Source organism: Phyllobates terribilis, unplaced genomic scaffold (genome assembly GCF_046119375.1).
Source record: "Phyllobates terribilis strain yellow unplaced genomic scaffold, ASM4611937v1 Scaffold_31__1_contigs__length_13893835, whole genome shotgun sequence".
NCBI lineage: Eukaryota > Metazoa > Chordata > Amphibia > Anura > Dendrobatidae > Phyllobates > Phyllobates terribilis.
Genome location: NW_027362791.1, coordinates 4176229 through 4184614, shown reverse-complemented (window position 1 = coordinate 4184614; position 8386 = coordinate 4176229).

The window sequence follows — 8386 nt, the reverse complement described above, 5'->3', positions numbered from 1 at the left end:
TTCTTGATATTTAGTCGTTTTCAGCCAATTTTCTGACTTTTGAAAATTTCACTTATTGGTGAAAATATCCATTAAATGAGGGAATAATATTTGTGAGGGTACCCCAGGAGAGTTCCAAATGTGTGTGGGTAGAATATATATATAACGGAGGTAAAATTGAAAAAAGTTGAAAAAAAATTTTTGGGACTTAACCCCTTAATAACATCTGACGTACTAATACGCGTCTGTGCCCTGGGACTTAAGACCCAGACCCGTATTAGTACGTCATCGCGATCGCGCGCGCACACAGGCTGTGCGGGCGCGATCGCCGCCGGGTGTCAGCTGATTGTCACAGCTGACACCCGGCACTATGTGCAGGGAGCGGTCCTGCACCGCTCCCAGCACATTAACCCCCGCTATGCTGCGATCGAAGTCGATCGAAATCGATCGCGGCATTGCGGGGGCAAGGGGATGTGATCGGCGATACTCACCTCCTATTCCGGCTTCCAGCGCAGTCTGCAAAGGCTTCCCGGGTGTTGCCATGACGACCCGATGTCGTCATGACAACATCCAGGTCACCAGAGAGCAGGAAGATTGCTTGGACATGCGCAGTGCATCTCCAAGTAATCTTCACACTGTGCACTTCGGACAGCCTTCATGGCATAGGGATGGTGCTCCATTCCTGTGCCATGCAGGCGATCAGAAAAAAAAAAGTGAAAGTCCCAGAGTGGGACAAAGTAATACAGAGTATAAACTGTCTGAAAGTGGAAAAAAAAAAATGTGCAAAAATATTATAAAAAAATAAAAAAAATAATACAACAAAAATAAAAAATATAATGTGCTCATCAATAAATATTATTATAAAAAAAATAAAAAAAAAACAATAAAAGTACACATATTTGGTATTGTCGCGTCCGGAACAACCTGACCTATAAAACTGTCTCAGTAGTTAACCCCTTCAGTGACCACGGTAAAAAAAAAAAAAAAAAAAACGAAGCAAAATACAATGCTTTATCACCATACCGCCAAACAAAAAGTGGAATAACACGCGATCAAAAAGACGCATATAAATAAAAATGATACCGCTGAAAACGTCATCTCGTCCCGCAAAAAACAAGCTGCAATACAGCTCTATTAGCTGAAAAATAAAAAAGTTATAGCTCTCAGAATAAAGCGATGCTAAAAAATATTTTTTTCTATAAAATAGCTTTTATTGTGTATAAGCGCCAAAACATAGAAAAATGATACAAATGTGGTACCGCTGTAAACGTACTGACCCGAAGAATAAAGCTACCTCATCAATTTTACCACACGCAGAACAGAATAAAAAAAAAAAAACAATTCCTGAATTGTTGGTTTTTGTTTATTCTGCCTCCCAAAAATCGGAATAGAAAGCGATCAAAAAATGTCACGTGCCTGAAAATGGCACCAATAACAACGTCAACTCATCCCGCAAAAAACGAGCCATCACATGACTGTCTTCCAAAATCTGGAAAAATTATAGCTCTCAAAATATGGCGATGCAAAAACTAGATTTTACAAAAAATGCGTCTTTTAGTGTGTGACAGCTGTCAGTCATAAAAACCCCATATGATTCTGGCATTGCTGTAATCACACCAACCCGAAGAATAAAGTCATCTAATCACTTATACCGCACAAGGAACGGCGTCAAAAATAAACTCTTGGGTTAGGATTGGGCTAGGGTTAGTGCTGGGTTTGGGTCTAGGGTTGTGCTGGGGCTAGGGTTGTGCTGGGGCTAGGGTTGTGCTGGGGATAGGGTTGTGCTAGGGTTAGGGCCGGGGTTGGGATTTTTTTCAAAAGTAAGAAAAAAAGATGACGATATGGCGACTAGTGTTGAGAGCAAGTGCTCGCTACTTGAGTTTGCATCGGGTGCTCTGGTATGCATTGAGTATCGTGGGTATTTGAGTGACATGCTCGAGTCTCTGCCCCATATGCTTCGCGGCCAAAAAACTTTACGGGGATTACCTGACATGCACGAGCGATCCCCGCATGTTTTTTTTTGGGTGTCTAATAACCGTGAAACATGCGGAGCAGGGACTCGAGCATGTCACTCAAGCACACGCTGTACATGATGCATACCTGAGTACCCGATGCAAACTCAAGTAGCGAGCACTTGCGCTCAAGAATAATGACAACTTATTCAATATGATGACCTAATGTAAACAAATTCTGTGCCGTACCTCTGGGTTCAAAATGTTCACTATACACCTTAATAAAATCCTTGAGTTGTATAGTTTCCAAAATGGGGACACTTGTGGGGGAGCTCCACTGTTTAGGCACATCACGGGCTCTCCAAACGCGACATGGTGTCCGCTAACAAATTGAATGGAAAATCGGCTCAAATTGTTAGCGGACGCCATGTTGCGTTTGGATAGCCCCTGTGTGCCCAAACATTGGAGCTCCCCCACAAGTGACCCCATTTTGGAAACTAAACCCCCCAAGGCACCTATCTAGATGCATAGTGAGCACTTGGAACCCCCAGGTGCTTCACAAATTGATTCGTAAAAATGAAAAAGTGAAAAAAAAAACACTTTTTCATTTTTATGAATCAATTTGTGAAGCACCTGGGGTTCCAAGTGCTCACTATGAATCTAGATAGGTGCCTTGGGGGGTCTAGTTTCCAAAATGGGGTCACTTGTGGGGGAGCTCCAATGTTTGGGCACACAGGGGCTCTCCAAACACAACATGGCGTCCGCTAATTATTCAAGCAAATTTTACAATCAAAAAGTCAAATGGCGCTCCTTCCCTTCCGAGCCCTGCCGTGCACCCAAACAGTGTTTCTTCCCCAAATATTGGGTATCTGCGTGCCCAGGGGAAATTGCACAACAAATTTTGGGGTGCATTTTTTCTTGTTACCCCTGTGAAAATAAAAAAAATTGGGTCTAAAGTAACATTTTTGTGAAAAAAGTTAAATGTTCATTTTTTTCTTCCACATTCAAAAAATTCCTGTGAAGCACCTGAAGAGTTAATAAAGTTCTTGAATGTGGTTTTGAGCACCTTGAGGGGTGCAGTTTTTAGAATGGTGTCACTTTTGGGTATTTTCTGTCATAAAGACCTCTCCAAGTGACTTCAAATGTGATGTGGTCCCTAAAAAAATGGTTTTATAAATTTTGTTGGAAAAATGAGAAATCGCTGGTCAACTTTTAACCCTTATAGCTCCCTAACAAAAAAAAATTTTGGTTCCAAAATTGTGCTGATGTAAAGTAGACATGTGGGAAATGTTATTTATTAACTCTTTTGTGTGACATATCGCTCTGATTTCAGGGCTTAAAAATTCAAATTTTGAAAATTGCAAAATTTTCAAAATTTTCGCCAAATTTCCATTTTTTTCACAAATAAACGCAAGTGATATCAAAGAAATTTTTCCACAATCATGAAGTACAATATGTCACGAAAAAAGATTCTCAGAATCAGGGGGATCCGTTGAAGCGTTCCAGAGTAATTACCTCATAAATTGACAGTGGTCAGAATTGTAAAAATTGGCCCGGTCATTAACGTGCAAACCACCCGCGGGGCTTAAGGGGTTAATCATTTTTCCAGTGTTTTTCAGACTTTCAAAGAGGGGAAAATGTCAGTGAGCATTCCGATTTCAGTTCCAGAGCAATTCGCCGGATGAGTTCTTGATATTTAGTTATTTTCAGCCAATTTTCGGACTTATTGAAAATTTCACATTTTTGGGAAAATATCCACTAAATGAGGGAAAAATATGTGTGAGAGTACCCCAGGAGAGTTCCAAATGTGTGTGGGTAGAATATATATGTAACGGGGGTAAAATTGAGAAAAGTTTAAAAATATTTTTTTGGACTTAGTCTTTTTTCTGGAATTTTTCAGACTTTCAGAGAGGGGAAAATGTCAGTAAGCGTTCCGATTTCAGTTCCAGAGCAATTCGCCTGATGAGTCCTTGATATTTAGTCGTTTTCAGCCAATTTTCTGACTTTTGAAAATTTCACTTATTGGTGAAAATATCCATTGAATGACGGAATAATATGTCTGAGGGTTCCCCAGGAGAGTTCCAAATGTGTGTGGGTAGAATATATATATAATGGAGGTAAAATTGAAAAAAGTTGAAAAAATTTTTTTAGACAATCATTTTTCAAGTGTTTTTCAGACTTTCAGAGAGGGGAAAATGTCAGTGAGCATTCCGATTTCAGTTCCAGAGCAATTCGCCTGATGAGTTCTGGATATTTAGTTGTTTTTAGCCAATTTTCTGACTTTTGAAAATTTCACTTATTGGTGAAAATATCCATTAAATGAGGGAATAATATGTGTGAGGGGACCCCAGGAGAGTTCCAAATGTGTGTGGGTAGAATATATATATAACTGGGGTAAAATTGAAAAAAGTTGAAAAAATTTTTTGTGGTACTTAGTAATTTTTCCGGCATTTTTCACACTTTCAGAGAGGGGAAAATGTCAGTGAGCATTCCGGTTTCAGTTCCAGAGCGATTCGCCTGATGAGTCCTTGATATTTAGTCATTTTCAGCCAATTTTCTGACTTTTTGAAAATTTCACATTTTTGGGAAAATATCCACTAAATGAGGGAAAAATATGTGTGAGGGTACCCCAGGAGAGTTCCAAATGTGTGTGGGTAGAATATATATGTAACGGGGGTAAAATTGAAAAAAGTTGAAAAAATTTTTTTTTGACTTAGTCATTTTTCGGCATTTTTCAGACTTTCAGAGAGGGGAAAATGTCAATGAGCATTCCGATTTCAGTTCCAGAGCAATTCGCCTGATCAGTTCTTGACATTTAGTTGTTTTTAGCCAATTTTCTGACTTTTTGAAAATTTCACTTATTGGTGAAAATATCCATTAAATGAGGGAATAATATGTGTGAGGGTACCCCAGGAGTGTTCAAAATGTGTGTGGGTAGAATATATATATAACGGAGGTAATATTGAAAAAAGTTGAAAAAATTTTTTTTGGACTTAATCATTTTTCCAGTGTTTTTCAGACTTTCAGAGAGGAGAAAATGTCAGTGAGCATTCCGATTTCAGTTCCAGAGCGATTCGCCTGATGAGTCCTTGATATTTAGTCATTTTCAGCCAATTTTCTGACTTTTTGAAAATTTCACATTTTTGGGAAGATATCCATTAAATGAGGGAAAAATATGTATGAGGGTACCCCAGGAGAGTTCCAAATGTGTGTGGGTAGAATATATATGTAACAGGGGTAAAATTGAAAGAAGTTGAAAAAATTTTTTTTTGACTTAGTCATTTTTCCGGCATTTTTCAGACTTTCAGAGAGGGGAAAATGTCAGTGAGCGTTCCGATTTCAGTTCCAGAGCAATTCGCCTGATCAGTTCTTGACATTTAGTTGTTTTTAGCCAATTTTCTGACTTTTTGAAAATGTCATTTTTTTGGGAAAATATCCACTATATAAGGGAAAAATATATCTGAGGGTACCCCAGGAGAGTTCGAATTGTGTGTGGGTAGAATATATATCCCACGGGGGTAAAATTGAAAAAAGTTGAAATTTTTTTTTTTAGACTTAGTCATTTTTCCGGAATTTTTCACACTTTAAGAGAGGGGAAAATGTCAGTGAGCGTTTCGATTTCAGTTCCAGAGCAAATTGCCTGATGAGTTCTTGATATTTAGTCGTTTTTAGCCAATATTCTGACTTTTTGAAAATTTCACTTTTTTGGGAAAATATCCACTAAATGAGGTAAAAATATGTGTGAGGGTACCCCTGGAGAGTTCCAAATGTGTGTGGGTTGAATATACATATAACGGGGGTAAAATTGAAAAAAGTTGAAACATTTTTTTTTGAACCTAATCATTTTTCCAGTGTTTTTCAGACTTTCAGAGAGGGGAAAATGTCAGTGAGCATTCCGATTTCAATTCCAGAGCAATTCGCCTGATCAGTTCTTGATATTTAGTCGTTTTCAGCCAATTTTCTGACTTTTGAAAATTTCACTTATTGGTGAAAATATCCATTAAATGAGGGAATAATATGTGTGAGGGTACCCCAGTAGAGATCCAAATGTGTGTGGGTAGAATATATATGTAATGGGGGTGAAATTGAAAAAAGTTTAAAAACTTTTTTTTTGGACATAGTCATTTTTCCGGAATTTTTCTGACTTTCAGAGAGGGGAAAATGTCAGTGAGCTTTTTGATTTCAGTTCCAGAGCAATTCGCCTGATGAGTTCTTGATATTTAGTCGTTTTTAGCAAGTTTTCTGACTTTTTGAAAATTTCCCTTTTTGGGGAAAATATCCACTAAATGAGGGAAAAATATGTGTGAGGGTACCACAGGAGAGTTCCAAATGTGTGTGGGTAGAATATACATATAACGGGGGTAAAATTGAAAAAAGTTGAAAAAAATTTTTTTTTTGACTTAGTCATTTTTCTAGTATTTTTCAGACTTTCAGAGAGGGGAAAATGTCAGTGAGCATTCCGATTTCAGTTCCAGAGCGATTCGCCCGATGAGTCCTTGATATTTAGTCATTTTCTGCCAATTTTCTGACTTTTGCAAATTTCACTTATTGGTGAAAATATCCATTAAATGAGGGAATAATAAGTCTGAGGGTACCCCAGGAGAGATCCAAATCTGTGTGGGTAGAATATATATATAACGGAGGTAAAATTGAAAAAAACTGAAAAATTTTTTTTTGGACCTAATCATTTTTCCAGTGTTTTTCAGACTTTCAGAGAGGGGAAAATGTCAGTGAGCATTCCGATTTCAATTCCAGAGCAATTCGCCTGATCAGTTCTTGATATTTAGTCGTTTTCAGCCAATTTTCTGACTTTTGAAAATTTCACTTATTGGTGAAAATATCCATTAAATGAGGGAATAATATGTGTGAGGGTACCCCAGGAGAGTTCCAAATGTGTGCGGGTAGAATATATATATAACGGAGGTAAAATTGAAAAAAGTTGAAAAAAAAATTTTGGGACTTAACCCCTTAATAACATCTGACGTACTAATACGCGTCTGTGCCCTGGGACTTAAGACCCAGACCCGTATTAGTACGTCATCGTGATCGCGCGCGCACACAGGCTGTGCGGGCGCGATCGCCGCTGGGTGTCAGCTGATTGTCACAGCTGACACCCGGTACTATGTGCAGGGAGCGGTCCTGCACCGCTCCCAGCACATTAACCCCCGCTATGCTGCGATCGAAGTCGATCGAAATCGATCGCGGCATTGCGGGGGCAAGGGGAGGTGATCGGCGATACTCACCTCCTCTTCTGGCTTCCAGCGCAGTCTGCAAAGGCTTCCCGGGTGTTGCCATGACGACCTGATGTCGTCATGACAACATCCAGGTCACCAGAGAGCAGGAAGATTGCTTGGACATGCGCAGTGCATCTCCAAGTAATCTTCACACTGTGCACTTCGGACAGCCTTCATGGCATAGGGATGGTGCTCCATTCCTGTGCCATGCAGGCGATCAGAAAAAAAAAAGTGAAAGTCCCAGAGTGGGACAAAGTAATAAAGAGTATAAACTGTCTGAAAGTGGAAAAAAAAAAATGTGCAAAAATATTATAAAAAAATAAAAAAAATAATACAACAAAAATAAAAATATAATGTACTCATCAATAAATATTATTATAAAAAAAACAAAAAAAACACAATAAAAGTACACATATTTGGTATTGCCGCGTCCGGAACAACCTGACCTATAAAACTGTTCCAGTAGTTAACCCCTTCAGTGAACACGGTAAAAAAAAAAAAAAAAAAAACGAAGCAAAATACAATGCTTTATCACCATACCGCCAAACAAAAAGTGGAATAACACGCGATCAAAAAGACGCATTTAAATAAAAATGATACCGCTGAAAACGTCATCTCGTCCCGCAAAAAACAAGCTGCAATACAGCTCTAATAGCCGAAAAATAAAAAAGTTATAGCTCTCAGAATAAAGCGATGCTAAAAAATATTTTTTTCTATAAAATAGCTTTTATTGTGTATAAGCGCCAAAACATAGAAAAATGATACAAATGTGGTACCGCTGTAAACGTACTGACCCGAAGAATAAAGCTACCTCATCAATTTTACCACACGCAGAACAGAATAAAAAAAAAAAAAAAAACAATTCCTGAATTGTTGGTTTTTGTTTATTCTGCCTCCCAAAAATCGGAATAGAAAGCGATCAAAAAATGTCACGTGCCTGAAAATGGCACCAATAACAACGTCAACTCATCCCGCAAAAAACGAGCCATCACATGACTGTATTCCAAAATCTGGAAAAATTATAGCTCTCAAAATATGGCGATGCAAAAACTAGATTTTACAAAAAATGCGTCTTTTACTGTGTGACAGCTGTCAGTCATAAAAACCCCATATGATTCTGGCATTGCTGTAATCACACCGACCCGAAGAATAAAGTCGTCTAATCACTTATACCGCACAAGGAACGGCGTCAAAAATAAACTCTTGGGTTAGGATTGGGCT